Here is an 18,212-nt window from a genome sequence, read left to right on the forward strand (position 1 = left end):
AGCCTGAGGTCTACATTAGTTTAACCCTTCCACCAACATGGTTTGGCCCAAACCCGTTGTTTTCAATGGTGATTGTGGACCTGTTTACAGGAAATGGGGTGATCAGATAAAGACCAACCAAATACTGTGAACTGAAACTGGAACTTGAAAAAGTGTTCTGTCGTTTATTTTTGATTGCTGTTTTTATGCACAGAATTATTTCTGGTATTCAAAATTTTTTGTCAAATTTCTTTGACAATGACCTTGATATGTACACTTCACCTTTGATAATGTGCACTAAACTCTCTTATGGTTTTTCCTGAATGTAGGATTTCTTGAACCCTCTGAGTGCTGTAATTTTTCCCACCAAAATTTTAGCGTAACATTTCACCAATTCCCATGAATTTTTCTGAAATTTTGTTGATCATATTGAACAAAATGGACATCACATTTCATCGGCTACAGTATTTTTTCAAAATTTTGGCAAAAATCTGAAAAAATTGATATTTTTTTTAAGGCAACAAAAATCGACTTTGGCGCTCAAAGGGTTAATTTCCCGCCAACATTCTTTTCATTTAATAAGAAACTACATGGCAAACTGCTACAAACAGCAAAATCTCAAGATTTTGGAAGATTTGTGTCTGATATGATTGTTATCGCTGTAAAAAAATGCCTGTAAATATGCAAAGCATGTCTGTGAATCCTTGAAATGCTATTGGATGAGAAGGTAAGGGTTGAAGGTCACGGTACATGTGCAAAGCATGTCCGTGAATCCTTGAAATGCTATTGGATGAGAATGTAAGGGTTGAAGGTCATCGCAGTCCTAAACCGATAAATCTGTAGAATTTTGAATTCAATTCTCTCCTTAATACTCACTCAATTTCTGTGAAAATTTTAGCAGTCTGTTTGCAACATTTTCCATATTTTGTAACAAAACGGAAAATACGAATTTTTTAGAAGATATTTTGAATACATACTTTATGTCTACAAGAAAGTCTGACCTGAATTACAATAGAAAGTTATGGTTGTCATGGCAATACTCATTTCTGACCCTGTATCACTTAAACGGAGCACACAGAATGGTGACCCTAAAAGGTCAAAGTTGCAGTCAAATGTCAAAGTTCACAGAAGATAAGGCAGTGAAGTTGCTTTGGAACCTGATACTCCGGTTTGTAACCCCTTTCATTGCAGTTTAGTGCTCAGTTTTGATAAAAATGCTCCAAAAAAACTTTTTTTGATTAGTTTTGATTTGATACAGAAGATGAAGAGTTTGAAAAGCTGAAAAAGCAGTCGTCTTTCTCATAAAGCAATGTGTCCATACTGAATGTCACTTTGATGTAATAACAAAAACAAATCACACTTCAAGATTGCTCAGTGCAGGAATATTCCTTTCCAAAGGTTTGTACACTTTTTCCTCACTTTCCTCTCAAAAATCTAATCGAGCTCTTTTTGTTAAGAATAATGATACCAATTGATATTATTTTTTCACCAGGCCGTCCCTTGATTCGGCTACGACATCAAATTTAGATACTTGTTTTCTTCTGCCAGCGAAGAAAGCGTAGAATTCATATCATTGATTACCATGTTAGAGGTGGCGCTGTTCCCTGGCACCATCGGTGATTGGGCAGGAGCTCCTGTCATCCCAGGTGGCATGTTGTACTGATTGGGTATCTGGTCGTGCATCATTTGCATATTCATAAGGTTTGGGTCCATGTTCCCAGGTTGGGAAAAATTCTGCATCTGACCGAAGTTCTCGGTTGAGAGCGCCCCCATACCTTCAACCATTAGGTCCTCGTAGTTGATGACGTCGCTAGACGGGCTCAGCAACTGACAGGTGTCGACGGTGCTGGACACTTGATCATTGTCGGGAGATGTTTCCATGGCGATGGGTTGTGTGGGCAATGGCGGCTGCTGCTCTGAGAACTGTTGCATGTTGACCTCGTTGACGTACTGCTCGGAGGCATTGTACATCCGCGCCTGCTCCTGCTGGAACTGCATACAGCTCTGTTGCTGCGTCATGATCACCTGATTGTACGGCTGCTGTTGATTGTCCTGGACCGCACTCGACTGCGGAGACGGCATCTGAGATGTTGCAGGCTGAGCAGAACTGTTCGGGAAATTTCCGAAGTTTTGCTGCGGCGGAGGTTGTTGCTGCTGTTGCTGCGCATTCTGCTGCAGTTGCATCTGTCTGTATTGCTGTTTCTGCATCTCCATCTGCTGTCGTATGCGCTCCTGGCGCCGCTGCCGCTGACTCTCCTCCTGCATTGAAATGAACTTGGCCGCCTCATCCGGTAGGACCATGTCGTTTCCGCGTAACGCTCACCAAGCCCGCCCTCATGCGAGTCTGCCAGGCCTTCTGCAGTTTCCATGCTCTCCATGGGAACATTTTCTGCGATGCTCGGAGGTCTGGGTGACGAGTAGCGATTGTAGCCGATATCTGGCAACGTTTTGTATGGATTCATTTGCGGCGAGTAGAGATTGCGACTGCTATTTTTCATAGCTTGGGCCTGCAAGCTTGTGTGAACGTTATTCATGCTGCTGTAGCGAGGCAGATTAACTTTCACAGGTGTGTGGATGGCCCGCACAGGATCACTAGATCTCCTAAAACCAGTCCTTGGTACTTCATGTGGCAGTGGCGTGCGCGGCGGGAGACTAACACCGCCCTCACTGTCACGTCGCGTCCCCCAACCCGGAGGAACTGGCGATGGAGCACATGACTCGTCACCCATTGGTCCCTGATGTGTCGCTTGGTAAAACTTGGCTTGCAGTCGGCGTTGTTGTGCCACTGTAAGCCCTGGCAGTCCAGTTGGTGCGTTTAGTCCGCTTGCACCGCTTGATCTACGAGATGACCCCGGCGAAATAGGATCGTACGGTGACCCCAACACGCTCAACCTATTGGAAGCCTGTGACGCTTCAGAACCACGACGCCCTGGATAAGAGCTGGCCTCGCTAGATCGTCGACTCGAAAATGACTGAATGGGAATGGTGAAGCTTCAGACGACCGACGACTACTGTAATACGAACTGATTGTACTTGTATTGCTGTCTGTCTACGACCGAGGCTGTCGTACGAAATCCACTGCCACAACGCGCAGAATCCGGGGTATGTTTTATGAGTCCTGTCCTTTGAGATGGGCTCCTATCACTTACAGGGGCAGCTGTTGAAAATGAAAAGAAATAAATAAATAAATAAATAAACAAAGAAAAAAATCAACAAGTCATCGTTGATGACACAGTCCCCACTTGTTAATAGGTACTTTGATTACAGGCCCTCAGAGAGGATAGAGTCCTCTTCATTAGGTCTGTGATAAAAATACTTTTGAATAAATTCGCTTGATACATGTCTGAGTTGTAGTTCAGGACATGAAAAAATGGTAATAAAATGGCCACATGGTGGCCATATTGGATCGTATCACAAAACAAATCAATGTGCATATGTATGACTTAGGTCAATGTCCTTGTACCAACTTTGATTAAAATCGGTTGAGATATGCCTGAGTTATGGCTTTGTACATGAAAAAATCATAACAAAATGGCCGCACAGCAGCCATATTGAATTGTATCACAAAACAAATTAAGTGCATATCTATGACATTGGTCAATGTCCTTGTATCAACTTTGAATAAAATCGGTTGAAACATGCCTGAGTTATTGCTCTGTACATGAAAAAATCGTAATAAAATGGCCGCCTGGCAGCCATATTGGATCGTATCAGGAAACAAATCGACGTGCATCTGTATGACATATGATGTAATCCTTGTACCAAGTTTGAATGAAATCGCTGCAGGCGTCTCTGAGATATCTGCGTGAACGGACGGACGCACGGACGGACGGACGCACAGTCTGAACGCTAGGGGTGCAATTTGCATATGCAAATGCCATTTCCTTTCGAACGGCACTCAGCAACTCAGTCTACACTGTGACCGTTGGCTGGCTAACACAGTTTTTCAGTCGCTCCCAAATCCTCATTTTTTCGCCGATAATTATCATTGGAGACCAACTTCATCTCTTCAATTGGATTTCTGAGAAGGTAAGTGACTTTTCGGGGCTCTGTTTGAAAAATTAAAATGAATTTGCGATTTTTCATAGTATGATGTTATATGTCGAGCGCGGAATTGTGTTGCTGTACCAACTACGGTAGCATGAAATTAAGGCCCAAAATCAAGCATAGTTCGTGGAATTATACTATAAATTAGCTTTTTACCACAGAATTTTGTCTGTTCATGCCAGGAATTTGATGTTGGGCGGCAAAGTTCGCCGCTGTGTTTTGCCGCTAAAATCCAATATGGCGCCAAATCAACATTAGTGTACTGTACGTTTACACGTACACTGTGTACTCGCATACGCTAATAGTGAAATAAATCCCCAAATGTGCGTATTTTTAGGTCAAATGTTACTTTTTTGGGGGAAACTATCATCAAGTGACACTTTTAGGTTGTAATACGTAAAATTCGTGTCACAGTTGTTTTTAATTATTTTCCTCTTTTTTTTCAGGGTCATCACAGTCCGAGGATGGCTTCGAAGCTTCCAGCCGGGGCTTCCCATAGAAAAACTTGTGCATGTGACCTCATGGTTGTTCACTTTTAAGTTTTTGACGTAATTTCCGTGTCTGATTTGTCTCAGTTTGTTGCAGTCAAGTCTCTGAGGCTTAAGTATTGATCAAACTTCAGGTTTATTTAGAATAAAGCTGTTGTCTTTGCAGTATATTGAATTCAGAACTTATTAATTTTCTTTTTAATTTAACCAACACAAAACCAACCGACACGTTCCAATATTTATTGAGAAATTCGTGTCACCCGAGCGGCACTTTCAAAGGCTTCATTAAAGGTGAACTTCTCCGATATGCTTGCACATGCAACAACGACATGGACTTCATTGAAAAGGTCAACTTCTCACACGCAAACTTCAACAACAAGATTATAGAAAAAAAAGATATATCTCGTATAAAGAAAGATGTTAATCTCACCAACCATCGACGATACCTCACCGATAAAGATAAGAGGAATATGACATAAGAACAAAACTGGTTTACACAACGACCTTCAGTCCATTCATCAAAACCAGGCAAATCAAACAATGTCTAACAAAAAATTGGAAAATAATAGAAGCCGATCAAACACTGGTCAAAGTTTTTCCAGAAAAACCTATCATAGCATACAAAAGGAATAAAAACTTAAGAGACATCCTCGTTCAGGCACAAATCAAGCACGAGGATAAAAATGAACACGAATGGTCCGACCAACAAACCACTCAAAGTTCAGACCACAACATAACCATACTAGCATCTCTATTTGATGAACAATCGCTACTATCAAATTAACATGTGGGATAAATAACTCCAACACATAACCGGTTCTTTCCCGGGGACCCAGATCACATGACCAGGGTCAAAGCACTATCGATTCACCGGTGTCTCGCCATGTTTCTCCATATCATTAAACCACATTGATCGAATCAATATACCGCATCACTATCAAAGGTAGAAAACGATGTGTAAAGTTGCTCTCATTTTCCTATATATATAGAAACAGACTTCAAGATACATAAAACAATTTATAAATTCTAAAATTCTGAGAAAAAAAATATACTAAAGAACTGTAGTTGTAGTTAACATAAAATTATTCTCGTTTGTAGAGGCCATCTAATCTGTGGTGAATGTATAATGCCCACTGTAACAAGTACTAGAAAACGCATTCATAGGTGAAATTTTTAGACGAAGTTTCGCCAAGGGTCTATTGAAAAGTGTACCATTTCCAGTAAAATAGCTCTGTGAAGTTAAAAATTGGTATACACAATCAATTGTTACTGAAAAAGATACTGCTGAAATTTGATCGGTGTTCAAGACCCGAAAGACCATTTACTAGCCCCGTTTCTCCTTCATAGACAGACCCAAATCGTGTTATGCAACAGAAACTACTCAGTATACACATCGACAATCTTTTGAAGGTAGGTTTATTTTTACATGACAAACTGTTTATATCAGAAACAAATTCCTAAAAAACACATATTACCTATAACATTCACTCAGGTCCGCGGTATAGCGTGAATTTAGGCATGTTTAGGCGACCCATGCTTGTGTGATCCCTGCGTACTACTGCGACCTTTGTTTTGAAATGAAAACGAGGCTATTTTTCTGAGGGCGCTGTTCAAATTACACCCCCAGCATTCAGACTGCTCACGCACGGACATGACCAAACCTATAAGTCCCCTCGGACGATGTCCGTGGGGACTAACAAATGAGTACATATGGAAGCTGAATAAAAAAGGAATACTTGTTGGATCTGTAAAAATGAATGCAATTCGTTGTTTGTTGCCTCAGTCAGTTTTGAGTTTTGAGCTATAAAGACTTAAAGGCAACAGAGTTGACCAATAACAGTGATCCATTCATGACCACCATGCTTTGTACTTTTCTAGTGTTTTCAAGAAAGTGGGTGAAACAGCAATTAGTGTTGAAATTAAAAACATAAACATACGTCACAACTGAAAAGGCATCACATGTCATGACGGCATTGCTATCATCACAATTACCATGTTTCTTGTCGAGCCCTGCCTATTTCGTAAAAAAAAACACTACTGGAACTATATAACTGGTTGCCAATGTCAAAAATTTTAGTGTTGCTGAAATGCAGAATTTGCAAATCACAAATCCACCAAACCAACCTCAGAGTACTATCCAGTAGTTGTCAAACCGGAGTGAAAAGCAGAACATTTACATCAGTCAGTTCATTTTACACTGTACCTTCTCACCGTGATTTGTATCAGCTACTACATCATTAATTTCAAAAGCTATTTTGGACTTTGTCTGAAGCCTGCTGATGGTGCAGTCACCTTTGTGTGAAACCCCTCTGGGAGATCAAACCATGGGACAAAAGTTTGAAGGATTTCTGGAAAACAAACCATGGGACAAAAGTTTGAAGGATTTCTGGAAAACTATATATAGTGTTTCGAAGCAAGGCCAGAAAAAAAATGAAAATGAGGATGCACTTGAACATGTAATGCTTGAAGTGTATCATAATGATACTCATTTATGCAAATTAATATGCAAATATATGTAAATTGGATGACTCTTTGCCAAAAGAGAATAAACATTTGTACAATTCTAAATCTTGCAGTCTTCATTCTTGCATGAACATCTATAACATGGTGAGTGGTGAAGGCTCCATTAATGGTAAAAAAAATGTATTATTTCGGTTGGCTGTTCCTTTTTTGCAGTTGTAGTCCTTGTCACGTTGAAATGGTGAGGAGTTTAATTTGCTTGTAAATGTTTCATGTTCAATGTTATTGTTATGAGCTGAACTGACGTCAAGACGAGTTTGTTTGAAAGTAATAATATTGGGACAAAATGTCAACATGAACTGTTATCAGAGTTAACATAAAATGAGATGCCATTTTTTATTTTCAAACAGTTTAATTGATTTAAATATAATTTAACGTTATCAAAGTGATCTGAAAACAAGAAAACTATGTGACTGAGGTCAAAATCAGCTAATTGCAAAAGTTTTTATATTTTTGCCACTTAAAAGATTTTATAAGAAGACAAATTGAATGTTTGTTCCAAAAAATTTGCTCTAAATTTGATATTGCAAGTTTTCTTATTGCATATCAATAATCCTGATCTCACTATTTGAGTGGATACACTTTGCAGGAAGAATCTTTGCTCAGCTTTTTTATCAAGTGATACAAACTTGTATTGACTAGGAATTCAATAGCCTAAAATTACTCAAATTGTTTACTGGTTCATAACAGATTTCTTCAACTTTTAATTGCTAGTTGTTACCTTCAGGTAGTACGCTGTGCAGGGAAATTGAAAGATTTAAGCTTTCAGTAGGGGAACTTTCAATGATACTTTCAGAATTGAGCATAAAAATCAGGAATTGTTGTGCAAAATTTGGTACTAGAGAAACAAATCAACCAATATTACCCACACCTGAAATTCAAAATGGCCATCATCCCTGTCTTAACTCTACATGGGAAAAATTACAGTTTTGATTTTCACAAAATAAGCCTGTGAAGATTATATTTACTTTGGAGCTTTAACCCTTTCACCACCATGGTTTGTCCCAAATCCATTGTTTTCTATGGTAAAGTTGGACCTGTACACAGGGAACCGGGGATGAAAGGGTCAAAGTGAACCCCTACAAGAGGTAGACCACAAACATATTGTTAAAGTTTAAGCCAAATATTTGTCCCCAAGGTGCATTCTAGCTTAAAATGAAAGACTAAGAGATAATATTTTCTGACTCTCTGACCAAGTTAAGGTAAAGTACTTACTGCTAGAGACAATTGCTGGTAAGTTTGGTACAGACGGAATGGAATTGGTAACTTTTTGCGACAATCTTCCAACCATAGAGGGCGCCCTAACTTTTTTGCCTGCGATTGTCTTCTTGATTGCCACGTGTGAATTGTGGGTCTGCGTTGTCGTGACAACACATCCGTCGCCTGCCACTTCGATGTCGTGACGACTGCTACTTGAAACTCGGTGGTCTCTGATTTTACTGTCTTCTATTGTGGTGAGGTCGCCGAGACTGTCGCTGTGCATGTTCATTTCGACGCCGCTGTCATCATGGGGCGAGGAGCTGCACACTGGCTGCGGAGACTGAAGACAGAATCAGGAATGTGAATGCGCCAAAAATTGATTCTTTCCATAACAATACCAGTGTTCTCCCCACAGCAATTATAGACTGGTGGCTGCCACTCTTTAATTTTTAGTAAACAATAGAAACTCACTACCATAACAATTATATGTATTGTTATGCAAATTAGCCACCACTCTACAAGAAGATGATGGGGAAAACACTGAATACCTTGAGCTAAGTATCATCTATGCTATAAGCATTCACCATTTATTTTTTACCTGCTCTGCGGACAAACACATGTAAATTCCACTAGGACAAGTTCATGAAATGAAGTAGTAAAGGTTCTTTTATAAAAGTCAACCATGCTATCTTTAGTCAACATGATTTGGCTGCTGGTGTGGGTATTCCTTTATTTAACCTGTTGTTCCCCAATTCCCTGTAAAGAGTCCACTTTCACCATTAATAACAATGGGTTTGGGCCAATCCATGATGGTGAAAGGGTAACCTGAGTGGGTTTTTCAATACCACCACTTACCGACTTTTTGTCTCCTGGTTTCACTTTGATCGGTTTGACACTGAGACACTCGTCGACTTTTGCCACATCAACCTTGTGCTCTGATTTCTCACCCTTGTTGCCATGGTGATGACCTTGACCCTGTGACCCACTCCCTGCATCTGGCTTTCGGTCACCTTTGTGCCTCTTTGTCACATGGGCTTCTGGCCCATGCACTGTTTTTACATGTTTCCGCAGTGAGCTGGGATCAGTGTATCTCTTGGTGCAGCCGGGAACCTTACATACGTAGGGTTTCTGATAAGATAAAAACAGATTTCCATGATGAGTATAGCTATGCAATCTTAATCCAAAACTGAAACACAAAACTTGGCAAGTTGAATGCAAAAAGAAACATATTAAGGAGCTGTAGCTGTAACTTTCAAAGATATTTTCACTACTTTTTTAATGTCAATATTTGAAATTCAAAATGGTCTCATATCTCTGTGTAAACACTATTAGAAATATTAAATTTGCTAATTTTACACAAATATGGTGAAACTTCATTTTCAAGAAGTTTCACGATGAGTCGCAACAAGCAGGTGATCAGAAAAGTATCCTAAAATTTTGAAAGTCTGAATATTTGTCCGCAAGGCTTCTTAAGAATCTCCTTGAGTACAGAACAAATAATTAAACACTTCCAATTCTATGGCATGTATCACTAAAACATTGGAGAGTATGACTTTACAAACCTCAAGAACTTTGTCAGACCAGTTTCCTTAGGGTAAGCAGATTCCAGAATAATTTAAATTCTTAAGATTTAATTGCACAGGGCTCGAAATACTTTTTTCAACCACCTGTCCACTGGACAAGTCAAAAATAAAAAGTACCTGTCCAGTGAGAAAAGTACCTGTCCAAAATGGCATAATTTATTCTAAAAACTATACTAGTTTCAATTCAATTCAACAAACTCATGCCTGTATCATATGCAAACTGGCGTAACAGCGGTGTCGAGATAGCTCTGAGAATCTCCCAATCTAAGTGTAAGAGATTTGAGACGTGACCTTAGATAAATCAATATGGCTGCCTCCTGTAAACAGTGATTAGATATTATCGAATTTTCTTTTACTTTTTTCTGACAGGTAAATATCCAAATAATGATTTTCAAAATTGTAAAAGGTATATACTGTAACAGCGTTTCTGTTAACGCAAAATCCTGCGTATTTTACGCAAAATAGTCTGAAATACGCAAAAAAAATCATGACTGCTTAAACTAATACGCATTGAGAAATGCCGCCCCATGACACGGACGTACTTGGCTCGCACTACATTGCTTCAACGTGATTCAATGCAGGACAAAAATAGAACATATGCACCTGCTTGCAAGTGACATTTATCATGATATTGCAACCTTTTAGACTTTTAGCGGACCGCAACTCTTTATGCAAAATTAAATTTCATCATCACAAAGCATGTCAATCAGTCCTGTACAGACAATGACAATACAGATACTAAAAATTCGAGAATCCATCGATTCTACGTTATTGTTGACACAATACAGTTAATGGTCATTACGTCGCATGTTATTTGGAACGGGTGACGATTTACACTCTGCGGGTTGCATTTTTGAGAGGTCCCGCTGGACTTTGACCATATCTGCTTTTTGTTGGCCCTTGAAAACACTAATTTCGTAGTTAGAAAGTATTTTTTTTGAACATGAATTCATTAGGCTGCTCAACGATCATATACGAGACATGCATCATGTCACGGCATTGCAAGCGTTCAGCTACTATACCTTGAAGCCCCCAGGTTATTGTTTTTTGATAGTAGAGCATGCGCATTAAAGGAACCCCAAGTTCGACAGAAAAGACTGCCCAACTCACTTCAGATACCGATTCCCACCGACACCGTACGCATTGTTGATACATTTTACGCAAATAAAAACCAAGTTGCGTAAAATCGTACGCAAGTTTTGAAATTGTAACGGAAACGCTGTTATATAAATTTAAACTTATGAATATTTGCTGTAGTCAATAGGTTGAAATACTGGTTGCAGGCTGAAAAAACCTACCTGTCCACTTGGACAAGTACTTTTCAAAACTACTTGTCCCAGGCCAAATTTCACTTGTCCGGGACAGGCAGACAGGTATTATTTCGAGCCCTGTTGTTCATATCTCAAAATAGAGGAAGATGCAGGCTTACCGCATTGGAGTGTGTTCTGTTTTGATGTTTGGCCCTGTCTGATGCATTGGAAAAGGCTTTGTGGCATCCCTCGTGCTCGCAGACATACGGCCGTTCCCCAGTGTGAGATCGCAAGTGAGTCTTCAAATTCTCCAATCTTGAATAGGCCTTGGCGCAGCCTTCAAACTGGGAAGACAAATGTAGGATAAAGTGAGAAATGTGTACTTTTTACGGAAAATTGATAAAAAAAAATTAATGAAAGAAAGCATTGATAACAGATATGCCTAGCATAAACATGACATCTATGGTTTGCATAAAGCAAATACAACATGTATAGAGGAACAATCTTGTTCTTGCTATACTGCACTTTCCGAAGTGTGTTGTTATGCAATAAAGTGAAAAAGTGATCTCACTAAAATCTGGCAGTTAAAAGAAAGTGAAAAATAACGTAATTTTGTTATCTGTTCAAGGCACACCCTGTAACATCAAGTCTAACCAGGTTTGATAATTTAGTGTCAAATCAACAACTCTTCTTCTAATGTGAATATTCAAGCTGACAGTGCTAGTATTACAGCGCCCTCAAGTGGCAAAAGCAGGACATTTCTTGTACCTGGCAAAGTCTCAGTCTACTCTGATGCTGGTATCAGAGTGTATAGCGCCCTCATGTACAAAAGTTAGTTCATGAAGAAAGTTTGCATGATATTGGGTATCATTTATATTTATTTAAATTTACAAGGTAAAAAATATCATGAGCGCAACAAAAGCTGGCTTGAAGTTGAAACACATCTACATGTGCTTTTTGCCAACCGTGTCCTTTCATTGCAGAGCTTAATACTGTGAAATTCAAAAGATGCAGAGTTGAGTTTCACAATGGCCCTTTCATCCCTTCCTCCTTCTATAATATTCAACTTTTGCCCGTGGAAGGAGTTCTTGGTGAACAAGGGTTGCACTTGAGTTGGTGGAAACGGTGTTCATGGAAATGTGTAGCAAAGTCTTCAACTTGAACCTCGACAACAACACTCAAGAAGTAAAAGTCAAACTTTCTCACATGTGGTAATATTTCAACCTGTTCACCCCCAATTCTCAGTAAACAGGTCCACAATCACCATTGATAACAATGGGGTTTGGCCGAACCATGGTGGTGAAAGGGTTAACCCCTGACACAAAGAGACTTAAGTACATCCTCATCATTTTTTACACTGTGTGTGGAGATACAGTTGAAACAGTGGGTACCAAGGATTACATTGCTTCACCCTGCTAACAATGTGCTTCCTATAAAACACACAAACTGCCAAAGTAACAAAACTCTAGAAGACAGCCTACTTAGGTAAGATAATACTGACACTAATATATATGTTTGCAAGAGTTGAAGCCCCATGGAACACAAATCTGCCAACTTGGGGGGCTCTTTGTTGTAGATTACCACGACAACCAAGGTTAATCAGTAGCTACACTGTTTGTTACTACCTTAATCTGACATATGATAGTACCCAATGGGAGATTAATTGGGTTGCCGCCGGAAACCAGGCCAAGCAAAGCCCACTTCCCTTTGCACCAGCCATTCAAGGAATTTTGAGCCCAGTAGAATGAAGTGATACAGACCATGAGAGTGATTACACCCCTGTCATTCTAAATTTTGGTACAAATCTCTGGTTTGCTGTGTTCAAGTTGGACTTATACATACACATATTGGGGCGGGGGGGGGGGATACATAAAGAAATGGCAGTGGGGGGTGGGAAGATAGAGAACGTAAAAATGGTAAGCCAGATTTATTGGAAAAAAAAAAATTATTATTCATTCAAGAAAAGACAAATGGTTTTCCCTGTTAGAATTGATCAAATCTCATCAACTTTGACATCCTTGTGATTGCTGTGTGGTATCTTTTTTTGTTGAAATAACTGAGATTCTTTGATCCCGAGAACAGTCTGTTTCTATTGAGAGTGGTAATGTCTTCTAACAACATACAGGAAAGAGAGATTTAGACTTGGTGTGATATCATGTTTGGAATGGACATTCATCTGGAATCCTTGTTACAGGTACCCTAAACTGTAATACAGGACAGACTACAAAGATGGTCTTTTCCATATGGTCTCTTTGAATTCATTATCATGGTCTCATATCTGTCATGTGTTGATTGCCCTGGCTATTTAACGATATTTACAAGTACAATCATATATCGCCTAAATCAGTTAGAAGCCATGATATTAGAACAACAAGACACATGAAAAACTTGCTTCAAGATGGCAACCCTTCTCCATTCTGTGCACATATGTAACCTGGAACAGCTAGTCTAGATCCATGTGTGTGTGTGAGGATGAGATACAAAACTTGTTTTTTTCGGCCTATTTTAGTGAGTATGTACAAACATATTCGCAATTTATGGCTTGTATGCTTTGTAGTTCCGACTTAATTCGATGCACGCAACTCATAATGTTAAATGTCGTCATCTGAACTGTTCTGATCCAATCACAATGTGCATTTCTGAATCAAAATGTCAAACATGATTTACACATGAATTGACCTGATCTGATCACAACATGCTATTTAAATTCAAAAATCAATAAAATTGAATACTTGCTTCACATATTGTGCCACTTGCCTTCATTTATAACAAAATTATCTTTAGTGTCAATGACAACTGATAATTCAAATCTAGTGTGACTTGTTTTATTGACAATGTTTGATAAACGATCTATACCTCATTACCTTTCAATGTGTGAGCAATAAATTGAATGAAACTTACACAATATGTCATGCAAACATAAACTAATGAGTGCTATAAAGATAAGTTTATGCCTGTGTCCCAAAGTTTTAAGAGACATCATGACAGCAAAGTATGCATGGGAAGTACACAACCAGGAACTCTTGGCCGGATGACACTTCAAAAGGCTAAGGGATCGTGGAAAATTTAAAAAAACATGCACCGGAGATGGGACTCATCGCATTTGACCTCAAATCCTCCCCATCTTATCTCCGCCTCCCTCCTGCTTTGTAATCAAAATTTGGAAGTGCAGCAATCCAACAAGGAAATTATGATGTGAACTTTCCTGAATAAATTGCTACATTCCGTTGTGATGGGTTTGATCTGTTCACCCCCATGTCCCAGTGAACAGATCCACAATCACCACTGAAGACACAATGGGTTGGGCCAAACCACAGTATTGAAGAGGGTTAAACTGTTGATAAATTCTTAAAAAAATTCCAAAAACAAAATCTCAACAGTAATTGATTCGCACAAACAGACTTTTCCCCTCTTGAGGCTTAACTATGGAATGTAGTTTAAAAAAGCAAATTTGCGATCTGAGTGCGACGACTTTTGTTTGACATGTGTATTAATTAATCATCTATGCCCTAACAATCATTATGATTCAGGTAATATTAGTAAAATGCTTGAAGGCCCCAGTAATGTTAACTTTTGGTGATTTTTTTCCATTATGTTTATGTTGTATGCTGATTGCAAGTCCTTAATTCTACTCCCAAAATAATGTTGAAATACGGACTATTTAGCTTGTCAACAAAGCGTCTATATGTGTAAAATGCAGTGTTATTGTTTACATTTGAATTCTAGTCCGGACCAGAATTCACTTGTCAACAATAACAACACAGTAGACACCTGTACAGGCTGAGTGGACAAGCTGAATACTGTGTATCTCAAAATTGGGAGTAGAGTGAGAAACCGTGGATTGCAAAAATAGTGAAAAACTCAGCAAAACTTGGTATTATTGGCCTTTTAGTCTGCCTGTGTGTGAACTTCATACAAATCATAAACAGGATAACAGCTTGCTATCATTACTACTTTCACATTTGTGTTGATTTTGAAGTTTGAATAGATGTGAATTCTCATGACATGACCCGGGTAAAGTGTTTAAAATATCTATCCTATTTTGGTTGGTTAAATTGAATCCAAGTATCCTCAAGCTCATTGTAATATTATCACCCATCAATCTATAAACGTCATATTGCATTAAACATTATCTAATTTTCATTGAAACACAACGGTAGGGGTCAAAGTTCAGCATGCATCCCCATCAAACATGTGACAAATGTCAAAATGCTTCCATGTCAAGAATATTTTCATCAGTGACGAGCTTGTGTAGACATATTTTTAGAATCTTAATAGAGGAAAATCATGTCCCGTTCCAGTGTGATCCGTAACAGAATCCCGGATTGGTGGTGTTGGATTCAGGTTTGTTCCATCCCGGAAGGCTAAATTTGGAAAATTTGATTTGAATACGGCATAAATAAATTAGGAGTGAACTGACATTTAATTGATTTCTCAGGGTTAATTGAAATGTGACTTTGAGTCAATATTTTTCTGGAATAAAAGAATTCTTAGTTCAATTTTCACCATAGTTTGTCAAATAACTCACTGATATCCCTGATATCTATCATGGATACAACGGGACGCGTTCAACACACTGTGAACGAGTACACGCAGAGTGAGCTTATTGGAAATTAAACATCCGATTTTTTGGCTTACAAAGCAAAATAAAAATAAAAGAAAATATGAAATAAAATCATTTTTTCTGCAGATTTCAAAAATGCAATTTGTTTTAATTTTTTTCAATTCCTTTATGTGTATTTTTTCAAAGAAACACGTGCAAATGTATGTGGGCCTCCCTATCTATATACAGATGTGATGCAAGCAACTATGAGTTCTCAGAAATTTCCTTTGTCATCAAAGGATCATATTTCAATTCTGTACAGTGATATTTTGAAAATGGGGGCTTCTTAAAGGTATACTGTCACCTGTTCCAATTTTGCCACAGTTACCATGGAAAGAGAAAATCTAACCAATCACATATTTTAAGCGGGTGGCCGCCTTTTAAAAACAGCGCCCTCATATGGGCATTTTGAATAACAAGGAACGCCCCTTTGACCATATATGGGCATATTTAGATTACAGGTGACTGTATACCTTTAAGTCTTGAATGCTGCAATTTTTCCCACCAAAATTTTACTGCGACATTTTAACAGTTTTTATGAATTTTCCGGCAATTTCTTTGATAATTTTGGACCCAATGGATATCACATTTCATTGGCTACAGTTTTTTATCAAGATTTTGGCAAAAAATCTGAAAACAGTTTGACTTGGGTGTATTTTATGAATGCAACAAAATTGACTTTGGGCTCAGAGGATTAACCACCTGACACTATGTATGTTGGAAATTTCCGGTGTCTGAATGAATTTCTATATATCTTGAATACCGCAAAATTCTAGTGAGCTTTTTCTTTCTGTGTTTAAATCTCTTTGGCAGTCAAGGGGCTAATGCTAACCCTTATTTTTACTGAGTAGAGTCTTGCAGGGATTTGGCATGTCGGTATTCAATATTTGGTTTATAGATTTGAGGTTTGTGGTTAACCAGCCATGATATCCATGGAGAGTGATTACTCTAAGATGCTGACTGATGTTATATGTCACCGCTAAACATCGCTGACCGATTGCCCTGTGCGGACATCACCTCACAATATTGTTGTTTGAGAGAGAAAAGTCAACTTCATTTCTGATTTACGAAAAATTTCAGATAAAAAATATTGATTGGTAGAGTTCAGAGTAGTTCATGGAACTATTACAACCTGTTGCCATGGTAGCAAGGTCAGAGTGCAAATTCTTGGCACTCCTTTGTCTCATGGAGGATAAAATTCAGCTTTGCTTTTGTTTAAATTTCATAGACTGCATAAACCTGCTTCACTTTTTTCAACATCAACAAAAAAGTGCAGCTACTGAATACATATCTAGACATTAATTTTTATTCAACAAGTGGATGACAAAACATTTTGTTGAATCAGAAAACAATATTTTTCAAGAATGTAGGGCAGTCAGTATTCCACTCCCTGAATTATTGTAACCTGATTGATTTACATAGAATCATCTTACTAATAGCAAGGCCACATGAAATGTATCACACAATATTTAGGCAATAGTATTCAGATTCCCCGCCAATAATCATCAAAAGGAAACTTAGCACAACATAATACAGGGCAAAGCTTAGTACAATAAGGGGTGCAAAGTTCGCTTGAGCCTGTTATGGCCGGGAGAAGGTACATTATTGCTATTATTTTATAGTTTTGGCAATGCAAGTGAATTTGTACATGTATAAAACATCTAGGGTCACAATGCTGGTTAATCAGATACATTATCAGTAATAATATGTTGGGGATTACGTCACAAAATTTATTGGCATTGAGAATATAGAATATAGAATATAGAATTTTGTTTTGCAACTTTTCAAAGAAGCTAGAGTCTCTGTTCACAACATTCGAACACAGTTGAACAGCAGTCAAGTGATTTTTCTTTTTTACAAGATGGTTGAGCTGCTAGTCTGAAATCATCATGGGCTTGAATGACAGATCCTAGCTAACAGCTGTATCAGGTGTCATGTTATGCCCCGCAACCATTCCTGCCGCAACGACATCTGGTTGCATTCAAGGATTTATTTTGGGATTAATCGTATGAAAAGAGTCTGACATACAAGAACAGGAATCGAAAACCATCGCATGAAAAACTAAAGACCTCAAATTGGCTATCAAGTAACATGCGTGTGAACTCGCTCTCCCCACAGAAAAAAAAAATTCTGGCCATTTTACCTATTTTTGATTTTATTTTAATAAGTTTATATTTCAAACTATTTCTACACCAAAGCTTATAAGTATCATGGGACACTGGTGATTAAATTAAAGCCGTACTCTAAAACAAAAAAAAATTTGCCCTCTCGGTTGCAGTTCTTTTGAAAAGCTATCTCAAAATCAGACAGTTCAGACCTGTTTCCTCCAAAATTTACAGAGAAATATTTCCATTTTTTTTCAGTATTCTTTGGCAACCGTAGATCTATCTACACATATGTGGGATACTCTGGAGCTCTCAAAAAACAAAAGCTGAAAATAAACAAGTTATTTTTACAGTGAAAAGATATTTTGCTTCCACAATCCAAGATTTCTGAGAAACTTTCTCTCTAGTGTTGAGATTTTAAAGCAACTACAAGAGGT

At 38.3% G+C, this 18,212-nt stretch overlaps 1 pseudogene; it reads right to left on the minus strand.

Annotated features, from left to right (window-relative positions):
- Positions 1–1,340: 1,340 nt before the first annotated feature.
- The window catches only part of LOC139123777 (zinc finger protein GLI3-like), a 73,919-nt pseudogene continuing 57,047 nt past the window's right edge, over positions 1,341–18,212 (minus strand).

The sequence above is a fragment of the Ptychodera flava genome (genome assembly GCF_041260155.1).
Source record: "Ptychodera flava strain L36383 chromosome 23 unlocalized genomic scaffold, AS_Pfla_20210202 Scaffold_23__1_contigs__length_28996876_pilon, whole genome shotgun sequence".
NCBI classification, from domain to species: domain Eukaryota; kingdom Metazoa; phylum Hemichordata; class Enteropneusta; family Ptychoderidae; genus Ptychodera; species Ptychodera flava.